The 21,074-nt window shown below is 46.2% G+C and overlaps 1 pseudogene; it reads left to right on the top strand.

The window, feature by feature from the left end:
* The first annotated feature begins 5,777 nt into the window (after positions 1–5,777).
* On the top strand, positions 5,778–6,699 carry LOC116825818 (olfactory receptor 2B2-like; annotated as a pseudogene).
* Positions 6,700–21,074: the final 14,375 nt, after the last annotated feature.

The raw sequence follows: 21,074 nt of genomic DNA, 5'->3' as shown, positions 1-21,074 counted from the left end.
ATTGTCTGACAAGAGTCTAATGGCCTGCTAAACCTAGGGCTGTGAGTTCAATCCTTGAGGGGGCCATTTAGGAATCTAGGGGAAAAAATCTATCTGGGGACTGGTCCTGCTTTGAGCAGAAGGTTGGAGTAGATGACCTCCTAAGGGTCCTTCCAACCCTGATATTCTATGAATTGCTATCCTTTTGGAAAGTGGCTTTTGAAAAGTTTGGGTTACATTTGGTTCTCAGATTCAGATTCAGTGATTCAAACTGATGTATGTCTTGTGTTGAAATTCTTTTTCTTCTGTTGCATCTGATTCAATACATTTCCAGACTTTGGCATACATTTTCTGGTGGTTTGCCCATGGGATTGAGCTGGCTGAGGTCTCTGTCCTCAAAACCCTGAACCAGGTTTGACTGCTTAGTGTTGTATAAGTCACAGGATCATGCTAACACCTGTGATCTCTGGGCCCCCTTATTCCACTGGAAATTAACACAAAAGCTTTCCTGCTGCTCATGGGGCTTGCTCGAGTTTGACTCCCTCTGGATTCCCTTCGATTCCCTTCTTAATTTGAAGCAGAAAACTTTTTAATGGCCCCACAAGGAGACTCATCAGGGGCCATGTCACAAATAGCATGTTTTTAATAAGTCCCAATTGCTGGATCCCCCAGCTGGAGCCAGGAGCCAAGATGCTAACGATACACAGCATGTCACATTCGAAGCCTTTGCAGGGCACTTACTCTGCCAGGGACAGTTGGCACCAGTCCCAGACTTTCGTCTGTCACAGAGAGGGGCTGAATCTCTTGGCATCAGATCCTTGGCCAGCCAGACTGATACTACATATCCTTCTGCATCAGGTCATTGTCCAGTTACTGCAGTGCCACATACCCTTCTGTATCAGGTAACTGTTGAGTTATTCCAGTACCCCATGCCCTTCTTCAAAAGGTCATTGTCAAGTTTCTGTAGTGTATAGAACAAGCCTATTCATCAGGTGTAAATGCAGGTATTCGAAGGTTGAAAAGAGATTTGTTCTATGCTGTTGGACACTGATGCAAACCAGAGTTAGCTGTTATTTACCAGCCCCCTGTCAAAACTATCAACCATGGTCCCTGGGGCTCCACAAACATCACCAGCTGAGTGCCAGCCCCTTGGGGATGATGCAGGGAGGAAACTGTCCCCATACTCTCCCGCTCTGACAACCATAAAGATTTGTCTCCCTCCCCGCACATGACCCTTAGAAGTCTGGGACAGAGCTGAGCTGTGTGGGAGGAGACACCTGCAGTCTCAGAGACACAGGGCCCTTTCTGGCCGTGCTTTGGACCTCAGCCCACCCAGACACATAGAGATACCATCCCCAAAAGCTGGCAGACACAAGGACGACTGTAGAGGGGTCTGGCTAGCCAGCCGTCCTTCTCGCCATCCACCATACATTTCTGCATCTATCCAGCTCTCTCCTTTTCTGTCCATCTCTTTCTTTCTTTATTGTCCTCTGCCTTTCTCTGTTCTTCTACCAATTCACCTCTGACTTCCTCTCTTTCTCCACATCCATCCTTCTCTCCATCTGACTCCTCCTCTCTATTTCCATCCACCCATGCCTAGCCTCCGCCAGCCCACACACACTCAGTAACTCTCTCTCTCATCTCTGGTTTTTCTAATGTTCCCAGCACTGCAGTCGCTGGGTTCTCAGGAGCCCTTCCCACTGAGATAGGCTTTGGGCATCCTCACCCTGCTCAGGTTTCCAGAGCCAGAGGTGAGTGTGCTGCCCATACAGCAGGTGGACAGATTTAGCTGGTTTCCTTATCCCTCCTCCTCCTTCCTTAGACATTCAGCCCCTCGGCCTGGGGTGCCTCATCTCCAGGCTCCGCAAGCACAGAGCGGGTTTCAGTGAAGGGGAGCAGGGATTGCAGCTAAGAGTCTGCCTGGTATCGGAGCATCTGAAGAGCTCAGAGCTGTTCAGGCAGGAGTGGTCTGAAGACAGCAGATTCAGAGGTGAATGGAGGTGAGTCTGGGGAGGAGGGGGTTTGAAATAGGCAGAGCAAGGGAGTGGAGAAGGGAACAGCACAATGAATGGAGACAGACAGGCATACAGACTGACTGGGGAATTATGATGATTAGGATGGATGGATGTTTCGTGTCACATCTCCAAAATCAGGATTGTTACCAGCATAGGCTTATCAATAGCACAGACGCTGTGGGCCCAATCTGAACTGGCTGGACAGAGCCTTGGTGGGAGTCCAACAGGTGCATGGATCTCTGGGGGTGGATCTCACTGGAGTATCAGGATCAATTCTCTTTTTAACCAACCCTCTGTCCTGCCTTACTTTACTCCTAAAGTTTTCTTTCTCCCTCAGTCCCTTTCTGGAGCGGATCCTCAGTGGGTACCAACAAATTCTATTACAGTTGAACCTAGAAGCTCTCACAGATGTTGGGTCCCCATCGTGCCAGGCACTGCACAGACACACAGTGAGAGACAGTCTCTGACCCAGCTGAGATCAGCAGGATGACCAGATGTCCCGATTTTATAGGGACGATCCCGATTTTGGGGACTTTTTCTTCTATAGGTTTCTATTACTCCCCACCCCATGTCCCAATTTTTCACACTTGCTGTCTGGTCACCCTAGAGATCAAGGCCCTGTTCTTTTGGGTGCTGCACAGACTCACAGTAAATGAAGGACACACAATCCATGCCCCTATCTAAGCAGGCAAAACAGAATAATGGAGGATGAAAAGGAAGATTATTGTTCTCACTTTAGAGATGGGACCCCAGACTGAGAGAGTAAAAGTCACTATCCCAAAATCACCCAGTGACTCTGTGTCAGTGCTGGCTACTGAAGCCAGCTCTCCGGAGTCCTCAGCCAGGACTTATCCTCTGGACTATTCTTGTGGATAAGATCCTCCCCTCCCATCTCACTCACTCACCTTAATATCTTCTAGACTCTTCCCATAGAATCATAGAAGATTAGGGTTGAAAGTGTCCTCGGAAGGTCATCTAGTCCAAACCCTGCTTAAAGCAGGACAAATCCCCATGTCATTATTCCATTTGTACTCCCATCACCCCATGGCCATCACTACACTGTGTGGGACTGCCAGTAAACTGGGCAGAATGCAATTGCCAGAGTCACTTTTTTATACTGTTTTTCCATCAATCCCACAGCCGCTCCCCAGCTCATCCCAGCTTTTTGGAAACAATAGCCAACAACCCAGCAAGTTTAACTAATGTCTCTCAACTTTGCTGCTGAGGAGTTTATTTCCTTTCAACTTATCTCCACTCCTTGTCTTCATCTTTCTGGCCACAAGCCACTTTTGAAAGAATGGCCAAACAGCATTGCTCTCTGACAACCATCACCAACTGTATCTTCCTCCCTTTCTTCTTTCTCACTCAGATTTCTGTCCCCCCCTTCTTCCTTCCAAGTCTCACATGCATGGATGTACTTTTTTGGAGGCAGAAAAGCCTCAGAAGGTGCCCATGTTCCTGTCAGTGAGTCCAAAGTATTTGTAAAATTCTTAGCCCTTTTGAGTGACACTGATAGAGTTAGAGGTGGGGAGGAGAGAGGTGGAAGAACAGAAATGAAGATGAAAGTGAGGATGGGGAGAAAGTTGAAAATGTACAACATGAGGGAGAAGAAATTGAATGAGGATATGATGAATGCTAGATACGTGCAGTGTTTGGTATCATATTGACCACTGTCTTAGAAATGCAAAGAGACAAGGTGGGTGAGCAACTTTTGTTGGTGAGAGAGACAAGGTTTGAATTTACAAAGAGCAGAGAAAGGTGCTCCGAGTGTCACAGCTAAGTAGAAAGAGAAACAGAAGCCTAAATAGTTAACAAATATTTCAAGGGATCGTTCAAGGTAAAGTTGCCAGTGAACTTGTCTCCCGTCATAGAGGGGAATGGGGTGGCTCAGTGGGTCACAGATTGTTATAATAAACCATATATCCAGCCTCTCTGTTCAATTCGTGATTTTAGTGTCTAGCAAGATTATTAATTTACAACACAGACTTGATGGGGTCCACATCCTGAGCCCCTTCTTCTGGCATTAAAACAACCCCCCAAGCTCACCATACTCAGCATCGTAAGCAAGCTCCCCACAGCGCATGACACACCAATTCAAAGTGGTACCAGACCCTGCCAGAACGACAGACACAAAATCTGAAGCCATATTTCCATTTCTATGATGACCAACACCATCCATAACACGGTTTTCAAGATTCATTACTTTAAAACACACCAATCACAACATGTGCTGTATCTCCTCCAGTGCACTAAGAGCTCCAACAACAAATATGTGGGTGAAACCAGACAATCACTATACTTTTGAATGACCTCACACAGGAAAATGATTGAAGACAAAAATACCCTGTCACTGGTGGATGAAAACTTCACACAAAGTGATTGCTGTATTTATCACCTATCAATCCTCATCCTCAAAGAAAACCTGCACAAAACCTTCAAAAGACCAGCCTGAGAGCTTAAATTCATAACTTTGCTGGACACTAAAAATCATGGACTGAACAGAGACAAAATCTATATCCCACTAATCCCACCCCCATCAACTTATTTCTCCCTCTCCTTTCCCCTCTATGACTGGAAGCATGTTACAGACCATTTCACTATGGATGGTCCATTCAAAGCGTTTTAAGTGCTTGTAAGTGAAAAATCTTCTTCACTTTGCATTTAGCTGTGACACTCTGAGTATGTTTCCCAGACCTGCAGAAATGCTCTGTGTGAGCTCAAAAGCTTCTCTCTCTCTCCAATGGAAGCTTGTCTGTTACCCTAGATTTGATGGATGTGTGTACCCCAGAAGGCAATCAAGGTAATTACAACCATATTCAGTGCATTGAGACATGGTGAATTAATAAAATGGAACACCAGATAGTTAAGAGTTATTTGGAAAACAGCTTTTAGAGGCAAGGTGAAAACTAGCTGGTAGTTTCTGCTAATCAGAATGGGAGGAGGGGAAAGAAAAGTCAACAAGGGAAATTGAAAACTTTTGTGTATGGAAGACCTGGAGTCTGGGCACCTCTAATAGAAGTTTATTGAAAGTTAGGAAATGTGATGATTTTGTAAAGGTTATAGTGACCTATGTGTTTTGCAGAAGTTAGTAATAAAAGATCAGTGAATACAGTGAATTCTGGATCAGTCCCCTGAAGCCACTTAGAGTGATGTTTTTCTTGACATCTTTTCTCCTCGGTACGTGAGCAACTGGCCACTGAGAACCTGCTGCTAATTACTCAATACCCATCTAGTTTTTAGGTAAATATCTGGGCTGCTCTAAATCTATTGCTTATGTCTGTGTATGCTTAGCTCTAATAAACTGCAGGTTTAGATAGTGTCCTCTTTCTTGTACTAATATTTCATCAGGCAGAATTGCTGTGTTCCCTGACACCACCTGGAGTAAAACAGTTAAGTTGCCCCTGCTGTGGGTTCTGAAAACCATAGGTAACAGGTCCAATAAAAGATATTACCTCATCCGCTTCATCTTTCCAATACCCTGGGACTGACCCGACTACAACAACCCTGCAGACAGACAGATGAGAGATTTCCCTGACCTTTGCATAAAGGTATTTAGTGCTGCAGGTGGGTCATTCCCACGTTATTAGAGATTCCAGCCTTTTCCTAATCCATTCACTTAACACTTGCCTGTCTCCTAGGACTCAAAGCTACCAATCCAAAAATACCCAGTGTCAATCACAGCAGTAGCACCTATGATCACAAATCTCCTTGTTGCAGGATATTTTTCACCCTTATTCTTTCTGGTCTCTACAGGTGATGTATGGCAAAGGGTCACGGGAAGATGGAAACCAAAGCTTCTTGGGGGAATTCATCCTGCTAGGAGTGTCTGACTGGCCACAGTTGGAGCTGCTGCTCTTTGTGCTCATTTTAATCTCCTACACCATGACCTTGCTTGGAAACACCACCATCATCGTGATCTCATGGCTTGACCCCCATCTCCACACGCCCATGTATTTCTTCCTCAGCAACCTCTCTTTCCTGGACCTCTGCTAAACCACCAGCGTTGGCCCCCAGATGCTGCTGAATTTCCAAAGCACCCACAAATCCATCTCTTGGGCTGGCTGCATGGCCCAGCTCTATGTCTCCCTCTCTCTGGGTTTAACTGAATGCCTCCTGCTGGCCATCATGGCCTATGACCGCTATGCCGCCATCTGCCAGCCGCTGCGCTACACGGCCATCATGAACCACCGCTTCTGCCTGCAGCTGGCGGCCACTGCCTGGTCGTGCAGCTTCAGCAACTCCATGCTGCATACCATTTGGACCATGAGGGCGGAACCAAATCGATAACCTCTTCTGTGAGATACCGGCCCTGCTCAAACTGGCATGTGTCGACACCTCTGCCAATGAGGCCGAGGTCCTCACCAGTTCAGTCATTTTCCTACTGGTTCCACTGGGCTTCATCCTGATGTCCTACGGCTACATATGTGCCACCGTGCTGAAGATTCGCTCAGCGAAAGGGAGGCTCAAGGCCTTCAACACCTGTGCCTCCCACTTGGCTGTGGTGTCGATCTTTTATGGCACGGGCCTTTCCACGTATCTACAGCCTCCATCCAGTTACTCCCAGCACCGGGGCAAGATAGTAGCCCTCTTCTACACCATGGTGGCCCCCATGCTCAACCCCCTCATCTATACGCTGAGGAACAAGGAAGTGCACAGGGCACTGCAGAGGGCACTTAGGAGAAACAAGACCACCCAGGGGGTCTGAGCTGGTAGAGCGATTGGCACAAAACCATCTCTATCTCTCAAGGCTACCATAACCTCTTCTGTGCCCATGTGGAGCCTTCTGCTCTCTCCAGAGTCCCGGCCCTCTCCACCCACACAAACCCTCTGGCCTTTCCCACTCTGCAGAACAAGCCTGCCCTAATCTGTCCCACAACCTGCCTTCCCCTTCTCACTCCACACAAACCATCTCTCACCCACACAACACCCCTGCTCTATGCTTTGCAATTCAACCAAGGACTATCTTTGGTGGACCTCTAGAAACAATCCCTGTTCTCCTGCCCAAAGAGATTTTTCTTATTGCTTTCTGTTGTGGTAGTAAAGAGGCTGCAAGTGAGATCAGGGCTATGCCAAGCACAGTACGGACACTGAACAAGTTATAGTTCCTTCCCCAGCTGTTATCAGGGCCCCATTTTTTCGGGCACTGCACTGACACACAGCGGTACGCAGTCCCTTCTCCAGCTGAGATGAGGGCTCCATTGTGCTGGGCACTGCACAGACACAAAGCAAGGGACAGCCCCTGCTCCAGCTGAGATCAGGGCCATCTTCTATGGGACCAGGAGGTATCTGAGTTCAGTAGTTTTTCAATGAAAGTAATGCACATCTGAATAGAAGACTGGATTAAGTCAGTGAAGGTAGCTCTATAGGTTTTCAGAGTACCTGAAGAAGTTATTGTGGATTTTGTGGAAGAGCATCTCAAATTCCAGGCCAAATCCACAGTGAAGTTCATGGCAACAGCTAACAAGCCAGACATAGAGAAGACATTTCAGTTGTATGCAGACAAAGTGGAAGCAGACTCAAAGAATTCTATGAGCTGACACAGAATCCAGGTAGGACCATTCAGGTCTACTCATATGAGCTCCGGGAGAGAATGAGGCAGGTGAAACGCTGGGACCCACAACAAGTTTGGGACATGAATACGGTCCTGAGAGAGTAGTTAGCGCTGGGGCCCCGGGATGACTCCTTCCATTGTGAAATGAAGAAGAGGTCTAAAGAAGAGTCCAGTAAGAATTTGCATGAACTCGTGCAAGCTGCCATTACATGGTCTGAATTAGAGTAAGTTCCCGTGGAAGAGATGGCCAAGCCCAACCCCCCTACACAAAGTGGAGGCCTAGGTAATGCATCTAAGAGAGGAAAGACTTTTCCCCAAAGACAGTTAACAGTGGAAAGTTTAAAAGAAACTGGCCAACAAACAGGAGGTGATGGTGAAAACAATGACTGAGGGAATGAAAGTTAAAATCTCCCTTAATATGCTAAAGAGTCCCAAAGATTCCCACTGAAGGATATCCAGGGAAGGTACATTTGCTACACTTGTGAAGGGCCAGGGCATACTAGCTGAGAATGTCAACTGAGAAAGAGTCCAGAGCCTCAGGTACTCAAAACCAAAGGGGCATCAGGAATGAGTGGCCCATTTACAGTAGAAGGCCAGGCAGTGGCAGAAGAATTTCTAGGCCTGTCTTCGGTGGAAAATCAGTCTGCATACAGCGCTGAGAGGAGCTCAGACAGTGCCAGCATATCTATCGACTTGTGTGAGCGAGCATTTGGAGACTAACTGCTGAAGTACTTACAGTCGAGGTGAAGATCAGTTGTTTGTTTTATACTGGCTCAGAAATCAGCACTATTACTGAGTTGCATTTTCAAAAATATTTGAAAGATAAGGAACCAATCATACACCAAATACACAGTTTGTACTTGTAAGAGCAGCTGATGAAATGGCAACACCAGGGGTGTGATGCCTTGAAACAGAAATAGAGTCTATGGAGTGAGTCTTTCACTACCAGTAGGGTGGTAGGTGGCTTTGATCTTGGTCCATGTGGACCCTCCATTACTGCTGGTTGGGAATTCTTTAACTCAAAATTCTCTTGTCAGAATATGCTGATTCTTCCAACCTGAACATTTTGGGGTGGGGTGTCAGTGGGTGAGAACATTTTTTGAGAAAAGTTTCAAAATTGTGGAAACCTCCCATTTGGACATTTCGTAAATGGAAATTTCCATTTTTATGGTTTGACATAAATTAAAGCTAACTAGAGATTTTTAAAAAATCAAAACATTTTGAAATTGTCAAAACAAAACAAAACATTTCAATTGACCCAAACTAATTTTTTTTTTTAATTTTTGGTTCAGACAAATTTTCAAGATTTCAACCCTTCGGGCTGATTCCAGAAGGGAAATGGTTTAAAATCTCAAAACAATTTCACAAGATGTGAACAGCCTTTCCTACCCATCTGTGTTCTCTGTCATTCGAGTGCCCTGCTCAAGATGGCATTAGTCTGTGAGTTATGTGAGCGGAGCAGACAATGAATTCCTGCCTAAATATCCCTCACTTTCGTAAACTCTTGCTACATCATCTATCAGCCAACTTGGTAACTAGAGGGCCAGAGCTCTGCTAGTGTAATCATTTATCTCCACATACAGTATTAGTATTTATTATTTGTGTTAAGCTGACAGCGCCAAGGTGCCCAGTCATAGACCAGGTCCTCACTGTGCCAGGTGCTGGACAAACACAGAACAAAGAGACAGTCACTGCCCCAAAGAGCTGACGATCGAAGTATAAGACAAGAGACAACAGCTAGATACAGACAGGTGCAGGAGCACAAAGTAACAATGAGACAGTATTGGTCAGCAAGGTGAGCAGTGGACTCGACACACCAGCAGCTGGTTCTCTGCATCATGGAAATACTTAGGAGACCAGACCCCCTTGTGCTAGGCATTATTCAAACACAGAACAAAATGACAATCACGAGGTATCAGGTTGGATGCAGGAGGTCAGGCTGGATGGACCTTGTAATCTTTTCTGCCCATAAAGGCTATGAATCTATTACCACAGTTTTAAAGAGGGAGTTGGGGGGATTGGCTGGCCTAGGGTGGAGGGTTGGGAATGGAATATAAGTTCTTTCCCTTCTCTGGGGGTGCTGGATCTAATCCAGCTCCAGCACAGATGGACTGGGGAATGTGTTATGAGACCTGTCCTCACTGGGAGTCCTGACTCCAATCATGCCCTTGGGCAAGCATAGGGTTGTGTGTGGGAATGGAATATGGGGCTTTTTTATTTTTTATAATAAATAAAAGACACAGGGAGCTGAATATAAATCTGAAGTTAGGAATTGTAGAAAATTTTTGAGGAAAGCAAAGGGACCCAAGCAGATTTAAAGACAATAAGAAAAAGGTATTTAAAATACATTGGGTGGCAGGAAGTATCCTGACAATGGTATTGGTTCATTACTAGATGGAAATGGTAGACTTATCAATAATAATGCAGAAAAGACAGAGTTGTTCAATAAATGTTTCTGCTCTGTATTTGGGGAAAAAACAGGCGATATAACCTCATCATGTAGTGATAACATATATCTATTCTTTTTCCTCTATGTGTACCTGCAGTCCTCATCCCAGGACTAGGGCAAAATGATCTCTCTCTTCTACACCCTGGTTACCCCCATACTCAACCCCCTGATCAACATGCTGAGGAACAAGGAGGTGCACAGGGCTCTGCAGAAAGTGCTGGGAAGGAACCCGACTACACTGGGGGCCCAAGCTGGTGCAGTAGTTGGGCATGGACCCATCTGTGCCATTTTGGGTTCTGTAGCATCTTCCCTGCCCATATGGACTCTTCTACCCTCTGCCCGTTTCCACCCCTCACAACTGCCCTTGCCCTCTCTCACCTCAAAGAAAAACCTGCCCTCCCCGATCCATACAAGTCCCCTGCCCTCTTTCAACCCATGCAACCCATCAGCTCCTGGGGCATGTCTACACCTAAAACTCTGCATCGGTGCAGCTGCGCTGCTGTAGAGCTTTCATGGGAGAAGCGTTCTACACTAATGCAAGAGCGGTCTCCCATCAGCATAGTTAATTCACCTCCCTGAGAGGCAGTAGCTATGTTGGCAGGAGAACCTTTCTGCTTACATAGCGCGGTCTACTCAGGGGAGTTAGGTTGATATAACTACTTTGCTCAGGGGGGTGGATTTTTATCCCAATATAGGTCTGTAGAGTAGACTATATCTTGGAGCTCTGAGATTGTACCCAGCATATCAGCTCTCATTAAAAAAAATATTCTCTCCCTCTCACCCCTTATGGTTGGTTAGTAGAGCTGCAAAGTTGACACCAGAATGACATAAAGACTCAGAAAGCAGAAAGAAAAGGGGAAAAAATGAAATTTATTATTTAAAACAACATTCTGCTTTTAAGCCAATCTCCTGATTTTTAGGGCCTGATACACCCTTTTTGAATGCTCTGGGCTTGCAAGACTGCACACTCTCTACTGAGAGAGGAAGACACGATTGCCCTTCCTCCACTCATGTCTCTGCTCCTCTGGAGGGTTGGAAACTTCATTTACTGGACGACATGTCATGTGTTTGTTTGGGACCCACCAGCCTAATTGTTGATTTTGAACTGCTTTGGCTATGGGATTTCTCCAAGATTAATGGAAAGAGGCTGTTGATTTCAAGGGGCATCAGATCGGCCCCCAAATTGCATGTGACAATGGCTAAGGTTTGGGAAAGCGACAGATCATTTTGGATGATGAAAATGAGATACCCTAAAGGCACCAGATTTTCAGAAGGCAAGTGCCCAGGGCTTCCTGAAGAGTGAGCATTTCAAAATCATGAGTCATGCTCCAAAAATCATGAGATCATCTTTAAAAACATGAGATTTCATTAAATTATTATTGTTGGGTTCTTTTTCTTTGCCTTCAAATTTCTAATATTTAGATCGCCCTTGAGTCACATTACATGGTTTTGCTCCATCTCAATGGGGGCTAGAAACGTTTCTTTTTAAAATTATTTTTTAATTGTAACCACATTCTTCTAGGAGCTGCACCTTTCAGGAGAAGACCTAGCACTGCCAGACTTTCCTTGGAAACACTCTAGTACCAAAAATTGTGAGTCACTTTTGTAAATCTTGGTCCGTGCATCTCTCTAGTGATCCGAACCCATAATTACAACAGTCTGTTACTGAAGGATCTCCAAGGGAGTTCCTCTTTTGGTTCAATCTTCACTTTATGCTCTCATGTCTCTTGGTTGAATTGGCATTTTCACTGACTTTGCTCTGTAGCTGCTGACCACACCTCTCCAATTTCAAGGCTGTGTGTCTGAGTTAATAAATATGTGTAACCCACACACTTTCTGGGTATGATGTTCTGTCCCATCTTGTGGCACTGAGAAACAGTTAATGAATCTGCTAAGTGCTATTTGGCTTTTAGGACATGCAGAGGAGGCTTAGACATTAAGCTCCACCCCTGCTCTACCCCAAGGCCCAACCTTCCTTCTGACTCTTCCTGCCCTGTCTCTGCCCCCTTCCCCAAAGCCCCACTCTCACTCCATCTCTTCTCCACCCTCCTGTCATAAACAGATAGTTAAGGGTTAATGTCTCTTTTACCTGTAAAGGGTTAACAAGCTCAGTGAACCTGGCTGACACCTGACCAAAGGACCAATCGGGAGACAAGATACTTTCAAATCTTGGTGGAGGGAAGTCTTTGTTTTGTGCTGTTTTGTTCTGTTCTTTGTTCTCTCTTGGGATTAAGAGAAGCCAGACACGTAACCAGATTTCTCCAATCTTACTGAAACAGTCTCTCAGATTCAAGATAGTAAGTAATAGATAAAAAGCGGATTAGATTTATGTTTGTTTTCTTTATTTGCAAATGTGTATTTTGTTAGAAGGATATTTCACCTCTGTTTGCTGTAATTTATACTTATGCTGGGAGGGGGAGTCCCTCTGGTCTAGGTGAAGCTGAGACCCTGTAAACATTTTTCTATCTTGATTTTACAGAGATAATTTTTATTTTCTCTTTCTTTAATTAAAAGCTTTTCTTTTAAGAACCTGATTGATTTTTTTATTCTTGTGTACAACCCAAGGGGGGTGGGTCTGAACTCACCAGGGATTGGTAGGGGAAAGGAGAGAAGGGGGAGGAAAAGCTGAATTCCTCTCTGTTTTAGGATCCAAGGAGTTTGGATCAGTGTACTTCTCAGGAAAAGTCTGGGAAGGAGAAGGAGGAGGGAAAGGTTAATTTCTCTCTGTGTTAGGATCCAAGGAGTTGGGATCAGTGTCTCTCTCTCAGGGAGAGTCTGGGAGCGGGAGAGAAGGGGGGAAAGGTGAATTTCCTCTCTGTTTTAAGATTCAAAGAGTTTGAAGCACAGTATCTCTCAGGGTAACCCAGGGAGAGGAAAGTCTGGGAGGGGAAAGGTAGGGGGGATGGTTTATTTACCCTTGTTTTAAGACCCAGAGGGGTTGAGTCTTGGTCTCCCCAGGGAAGGTTTTGGGGGGACAAGGAGTGGACCAGACACTAAAACTCTGGTTGGTGGCAGCGCTATAAGATCTAAGCTAGGAATTAAGTTTAGAGGGGTACATGCAGGTCCCCACTTTCTCCACGCTAAAGTTCAAAGTGGGAAAGAGACCCTGACACCGCCCTGTTCCCCATCTCCTTACCAGCAGGATGAGCCCACAGCCGCAACACCTTCCCATGCCACCCAGGGGGAGAGGTGGGCCAGAGTGTGGCCCACAGGGTGGCGTGGCTGTGGGGGAGGGGGTACAGCGTGGTGGAGGGTGTCAGGAGTTAGGGTTCCCAGCTGGGAGCTCAGGGGCCGATGTGGCACACAGGCTGTAGTTTGCTTAATATACAAAAGAAATTGGATATGTGTAGCAAATTCACACCTAAATGTTGTTTAGGCAGATTGCAGAGATTCTTGAAGGCAAGCTACACTTGTTTTTAGCTTAAAACCCCACTTATTCCTTTCACAAGCTAGACAACCCTCTGCCTAGGTTCAGCCTTACTCCGTTAGTGCAGTCTTTTTGTTTCTCCAGGTGTTTCCAGCAGTCTTCTTTCTTGTGCAGGGAGTCAGTGAAGAATGAACTATGATGATGTCACTCCCCTGCCTTAAATAGCTTTAATATATGGTGCGAACCCTTTGTATCTCAGTTTGATTTCCACACCCGGTCAGTGGGAAAACAAAAACAACATCATCATGGACTCCAGTGCCAGGTTACTTGGTCACATGTCCCTGTAGGGCCACCACATCCATGACTCAGAGGCTGTTTGCAGCCTCCCCAGAAAGGCTTCCCAGTGGGAGATTAGCATCTTCTAAGATCTATTGTTCTCTCTAATAACCCTTCCCCGAGGCAGCCATCTAGACTTTTGGCCTTCTCTCTAGTAGGCGTTTAACAGGTGTAAACACACTTGTAATAGATGCATAGACAGTATTCCTGACTTCAGATACCAAAATGATATATGCCTACAAGTAGGATAGTCATATTCAGTAAATCAAAACCTTTCCAAAGATATCTCACCTGCCTTATCCTGCACAAAATACATCATAAGCACCCATGGAGTCAGAGTGAGGAAATGGGTGAGGTAATATATTTTATTGGACCAACTTCTGTTGGTGAGAGACACAAGCTGTTGATCTACATGAAGCAGTTGGTCCATTAGTAGATAGATAGATAGCATCTGGGGGTTCGAAGAATCATAGCACATTAGTGTTGGAAGAGACCTCAGGAGGTCATTTAGTCCAATTCCCTGCTCAAAGCAGGACCAACACCAACTAAATCATCGCAGACAGAGCTTTGTCAAGCCGGGTCTTAAAAAATTCTAAGGATGGAGATTCCACTATCTCCCTAGGTAACACATTCCAGTACTTCATCATCCTCCTGGTGAAACAGTGTTTCCTAATATCCAACCTAGACCTCCCCCACTGCAACTTGAGACCATTGCTTCTTGTTCTGTCATCTGCCACCACGGAGAACAGCCAAGCCCCATCCTCTTTGGAACCCCCCTTCAGGTAGTTGAAGGCTGCTATCAAATCCCCCCTCAGGCTTCTCTTCTGCAGACTAAATAACCACAGTTCCGTCAACGTCTCTTTGTAAGTCATGTGCCCCTGCCCCCTAATCATTTTTATTGCCCTCCGCTGGACTCTCTCCAATTTGTCCTGTAGAGGAAAATTTACAAAGAGCCTCAGGCTTTGATCAAGTTAGTAGGCCTGAAGTATGAGCTGAGCTTGCTTCTGTGTATAAAGGGCATGAGGAGGCAAAGTGGGATGGAAAGTGCCCAAAACAGAACAATGGCCTTCTGTGTACAAGGGGCACAAGGAGGTGAAGTGGAAAGTCCCCAAACACAATTTGTCATGGCCAAGCTTGTTTTTCTATAATCACAATGGAAGCATGTGACAGACCCAGACCAGTGGGGTACAGGAGTCTGGTAGAGGGCAAATATACTAGTCACTGGATGAGTAATTTTCTGTTCCCTGAGTGAACAGAAAGGTTCAAGGTAGAGGAGGAAGTTTGTCACAAGCGTTAGAAAAATCAAACCACAGAAGAGCTAGATAGGGAATAACAATAACCGGAAAAGACAATAAGGGAGATGATCATTTCTTTTTGCTTTTGAACTTTATTAAATTTTGCAGTTATATTCCAAATAAGGTAATCAACATGAAATGTATGTGTAATTTGTCTGTGGTTTTAAACTTTGAAAGACTTGTGTGTTTCTTGAATCAGGGGGCAGCTACTGGGAGCAGTTACCCCCCTGCGCTTGTAATATTAAAGGAGCCTCAGATTGATCTGATCCGAACTCAACGTGTGGTTGATTTTTCACAACAGTCCAGATCCCTTCTGTAGTGGTGGACCAAAATTGGAGGCAATACTCCAGGTGCGGCCTCACCAATGCTGAAAAGAGGGTAATAATAACTCGATCTGCTGGCAGTGCTCCTACTAATACAGCCTGATATGCCATTGAAACTTCTTGGCAACAAGGGCACACCGCTGACTCATATCCAGCTTCTCATCCACCGTAATCCCCAGGTCGTTTCTGCAGAACTACTGCTTAGCCCGTTTGTCCCCAGCCTGTAGCGGTTCATGGGATTCTTCCTTCCTAAGTGCAGGACTCTGCACTTGTCCTTGTTGAACCCCATCAGATTTCTTTTGGCCCAATCCTCCAATTTGCCTAGGTCACTCTGGACCCTATCCCTACCCTCCAGTGTATCTACCTCTCCCCGCAGCTTAGTGCCATCTGCTGTGGGTGCAATTCATCCCATCATCCAGAGGATGCAGGGACTGGCAGCCCAAGCCCCGTGACCATGACTTCCTGGCAGAACATAAACTTCTGTTGGATCACTGCACTAAAACCAATAGAACTACACACCAAAAGGGCTTTGCAAAACATTCAGGCAATGCTTTCCAGCTATGGCAGGAGATAGGGACTGGATTCGCAACCCCTTTGACGATAACACTTTCTCACTGCAAATATTGAGCACTGAGGAAAAAGAGAAACTGAACGAGATCTCCTGTGATTAAGAACTCAAAAGGAGTTTCAGTAGTCTCTCATCGATCAACTTTTGGCTGAGTTCAAGAGACAAGAACCCCCTGCTGGCCAAACAAGCTACTATAGTTTTGTCACCATTTTCAACAACATACTTATGCAAGACAGCATTTTTCTCTTATACAAATGGAAAAACGAAATACAAAAGAACAAGTTTAAGCTTTGTTGTAGTTGTGTTTTTTTAGCCTGGACTGCTCAAGTCCCGAATGCTTGTGGGATGAACTCTTTACTTGAGTTGGCGTCTTAAATACCTCCATGCTGTTACACGTCTGGTATTCCTTGATGAAATATGTAGGAGGCTTAATTGAAGTGATACGAGCTACAAAAGAGAAAGTTTGGAAGAGTGTTGCTGTTTTCATGATGCAATAAAATTAATAATGTAACGATAAATAATAATAAGGGTTCACGAGATTTGATGTTTTCATGAAAGGGGTTTGCACATTGTTAAAGTTTGGGAGCCACTGATTTAGACAGACAGGTAGTCACTTAGTTTATTTTTAAGTCTAGAAAGTGGCCAGGTATTTGCCCAGCACAGACACCTAAATGGAACCGAATGCTAGAATACAGACGTGTCTCAGCCAGGCCCCTTGACCTGGGGCTGGATTAGAGCTTGAGTCCCCAGAGGAAAAAAGGCCCCATATCCCATTGCTAAATCCCAGCTGACCTCATGGTTTTGAAAATGTCTGAGCATGAGGAAATTCAGCACCCAGGACTGACGGTTTTATCCCTGATTTACACTGGAGGTGAGGGAGGGAAAGATCAGTGGCACTGAACAGCATGGACATGCTTTTTGTAGAGGTGTCATTCCCTAAGGTGTACATGAATCACAGGCTGACAGGGGTTAGTAAGAAATTTCCCAGCTGTGCACTCGGAGTGTGCTGATGGCTCCTTTGATGCTGGGCCACTGTTGGAGATGGGGGCTAGATGTACCTGGGTGGGATCCAGCCTGGGGACTGGTATGTTCCTGTTAGATGTTTTGTGCTGCGCTCCTCCGCTGCATGTGCAATGCACCCTGAGGTTGGATTCCTCTTGACACACTTTGATTCACTTCTCAGTCTGGCACAGAAAAAAATGTCAATGGTCTGTCTGGCCCCACTGTGAGCTCATCAAGATTGTTCACAAATAGCAAATGTCTTTAATAAGACCCAGATTTTTCCAGACATGAGTGGAAGCCGATGTGCTAACAACGCTAATGTGCTGCGTCCTGATGCCTAATGAAAAGACCTCGGGCAACAGCACCCTGGTCCGGGCCCTAACTTCGCAGGGGGCACGTGGCACCAGGCAGCTCCCAGACCTTTCTCTGTTGCAGGCAGGGGCTGGGTCTGTCTGCACAGAACTGCCATGGAACTCATTGAGGTGACACAGTGGAGAGTCCAGGACTCAGCAGCTAAGGGCTGGGACAGGAAGGAGAGATGCCTGACTGAGATCACAGAAATGAGCCATTGGGGCAAGTGTCCTGCCCTCTGCCTGTGCCAGACAGATCACTGACCACTTATTCCAGAACCCCATACCCCTCTGTCTCAGATCACTGGTTAGTTCCCCATGCACCCTGTGCCCAAATCACTGACCAGTTAAAAACAATGAGGAGTCTGATGGCACCTTAAAGACTAAAGATTTATTTGAACAAAAGCTTTTCTGGGTAAAAATCTCACTTCTTCAGATACCTGGAGTGAAAATTACAAATACAGGCATATATTGGCACATGAAGAGAAGGGAGTTATGTTGCAAGTGGAGAACAAAGTTGAAGCCGCTCCCAGTCTCTAGTCAAGCCCAGATTAATGGCTTTAAGTTTGCAAATGAATTGTAGCTTTGCAGTTTCTCTTTGAAGTCTTGTTGTTGTTTTTTTAATTGAAGAATGGCTACTTTTATATCTGTTATTGAATGTCTAGGGAGATTGAAGTGTTCTCCCACTGGCTTTTGTAAGTTACTATTCCTTATGTCTGATTTGTGTTCATTTATCCTTTTACATAGAGACTGTCCAGTCTGGCTAATGTACATGGCAGAGAGGCATTGCTGGCACATGATGGCATCTAGCACATTAGTGGATGTTCAGGTGAATGAGCCCTTGATGTTGTGTTGATGTGGTTGGGTCCTATGTTGGTGTTGCGAGAGTACATATGGGGATAGAGATGGCAATGGGGTTTGTTACAGGGATTGGTCCCTTGGTTAGTGTTTCTATGATGTGATGTGTAGTTGCTGGTGAGTATTTGCTTGAGGTTGGGGGCCTGTCTGTAAGCAAGGACTGGTCTGTCTCCCAAGGCCTTGTAGGGTGGGGGATTGTTTTCCAGGATAGGTTGTAGGTCGTAGATGATGTGCTGGAGAGGTCTGAGTTGGGGGCTGTATGGGATGGGCAGTCGTGGTCTGTTATTTTCCTTGTTTGGCCTGTCTTGTAATAGGTGCAGGAGTCTAGTGGCCAGTTTGGTGTGTGGGGGACCCTGGGGCTCCACAAACCTCTCCAGCTGAGTTCCAGCTCCTTGGGGACATTTTAGGGAGGCACCTCCCCCCCAGCTCTGAAATGCATAAGGGCACTGCCTGCTCTCTGCCCCGACCCATGGCCCTGTGCAATCGGGGACAACTATCCTGATCTGCACAAGGAGGAGCGTCCTACAGTCACAGAGAGACAGAGCCCTTCTCAGCTGTGCTTCAGAACTGGGGGAAGCCCAGGTACAGTGTGATACTATTCTCAGGAGCCCAGAGACCCCAGGGCTGGGGTAGGATTGGGAGCAGGGACGCAGGCTGGGGATCTTACCTCCTTCCATCCATTCTTCCAGCCATCCACTGTACTTCTATCCAGCTCTCTGCATCTCTCACCCACTCGCTATCTGTCTGTTCATCCATCTCTTTTTCTCTCTCTCTATATCCTTCAATCCATCTACCTTTCCCATCCTGTGATCTGTCCATGTCTCTGATCTTATATCCTCTCTTTATTGTTCTTTTTAATCCATCCTTCTCTCTGCCTTTCTTTCTGTCAAAACAATTCACTTCGATCTTCCTCTCATCCATCCACTCTCCCCTCCCCATCTCTGGGATTTCTTTCCCCTTCACCAGCCATGGCGCTGCTGCTGCCCCTGCTCGCCACCGTGGAGGCTTAGTGTTGCTGTGCAGACGGGAAACTAAGAGAAAGGGAGCTGCCCGGCCCGCAGGGAGTTGGGGACAGTGTGGGGATTCAACCCAGGAGATCTGATGCAGTTCTCCTTCTCTGCTCTTCTTGCACCCTCCGTGCCTCCTGTGACCAAACAGGGCGGGGACAGCAGTGTTGAGGATGCTGAACGGAATTTCATTGCTGCTCTGTTAAAATTGCTGGGGTCTGCTTCCTGCTCCACCATCTCCTTCCCTGGATATGCCAGAAGACTGCTGGCACTGCTTCCAGCCTCCCCAGACTTGGATGCCGAGTGGGGCGCTGATCTCAGGTCTGGGGGAAGACACTCCTTTTCAAGAGTGAGATCTACGAACAGCTTTAACCAATTGAAAAGGAAAAGCTGGAGGGGAGCTTATCTTGGCAGCCCTGGGCTGTCACCGCAGGCAGGTCCCTTGCATGTTGGCATCCCCATAGGAGCGGAAGGATGGGGGCATTCTGTGGTCCCCAGACAGCCCAGTTACCACCAATATCAGTGGAAGATGGGAGTAAAAGCCAGGAGCTCCTAAGGCCCGGGGGGAGGGATAGCTCAGTGATTTGAGCATTGGCTTGCAAACCCAACATTGTGAATTCAGCCCTTGAGAGGGCTATTTGGGGAACAGGAGTAAAAATCTGGGGATTGGTCCTGATTTGAGCAGGGAGTTGGACTGGATGCTCGCCTGAGGTCCCTTCCAACGCTAATATTCTATGATTTTATCACTCTTGTCCTATGGGTATGATAAAACTACCCTACCTCCCAGGGGTGATGTGAGAATAAACCCATTAGAGATTGTTAGGTGCTCAGACACTGTGGTGCTGAGGACCAGACAACTACCACAGATTGGTAGATTTGGTTAGGGTTGGAATCTGTCTTATCCAGGGCCCCTAATCCACAAACATATGCAGGGATAATTTTCTACAGGGGAGTAGTTAATCCCTTGGGCGTGCATCTCCAGGACTGGATCCCGTGTTTGTAAAGTGTTGTGTAAACGTATTGTCCTTTAAGAGGCCCTGATCCTGCAAAGATTTATGCATGTGCTTAGCTTAAGCCCACAGGAAATCCCACTGCCATCAGTTAGATGTAGTTTGGGTAAAGGAGATTAAGGCATGTAGGCAGCATAGGCCCAATTTATAAAGGTATTTAGGTGGCTACAGATGCAGTTGGGTGCTAGGGGCCTAACTTCTATTGGAATCAAAGGGGGTTATAAAATCCTTTGGAAAATTCTACTTGGTGCCTATCTCATATTTAGCCCTATCTTAGCCCATAATATTCCTGAAAATCAGTGTAATTTGGGTGCATCCTTCCTTAAAGCTCCTTTGGAAACCCCAGCTCCCTGCTGGCAGGATCAGGGTCTAAATTATTATTACTGGTAGAGGGATTATCTTATTCTCTCCCTGTGTGTTTAGACTATGGTCCTTGTCAGTCGCACAGAGAAGTACATACAAATAATAGATTCCTGTTTACAGTGGCAGTAGAATCATAGAATCATAGACATGCAGGACTAGAGGGTATTGCCAGATGTGATATGGTTCATACCCCCACATCGAGACAGGAATAAGATTATCTAGACCATACCTGACAAATATTTGTCCAACCTGTTCCTAAAAAACTCCCAGGATGGTATGGCATTCCGTGGTGCAATCCAGACTAGGGAAGGGTTGTGTCACCCCTGCACAGCAACCTTGGCTGTCTCACAATGTTTTCCTGTTGTAGATTCCAACATGGGTCGCTCATGGATTAGCATGCGGGTCACGCCCTGAGTGTGTAAGTGCAGCCACAGCCTGTTCCTACAACTCTTACCCCAGCAGCTTGTCCGCAAACACCAGCCACACTCTGGCTTCTACCAGCCACACTCTGGCTTCTACCAGCCTGGATTACTATTTGTGGGGTGACCCCATCACATTCCTAGTCAAGAATCCCGCCCACCACCCACCTCCAAGATATGTG

This window comes from Chelonoidis abingdonii, chromosome 13, assembly GCF_003597395.2.
Source record: "Chelonoidis abingdonii isolate Lonesome George chromosome 13, CheloAbing_2.0, whole genome shotgun sequence".
Lineage (NCBI taxonomy): Eukaryota > Metazoa > Chordata > Testudines > Testudinidae > Chelonoidis > Chelonoidis abingdonii.
The sequence above is the reverse complement of the archived record's forward strand: the minus strand, read 5'-3'. Positions and strand labels throughout refer to the sequence as shown.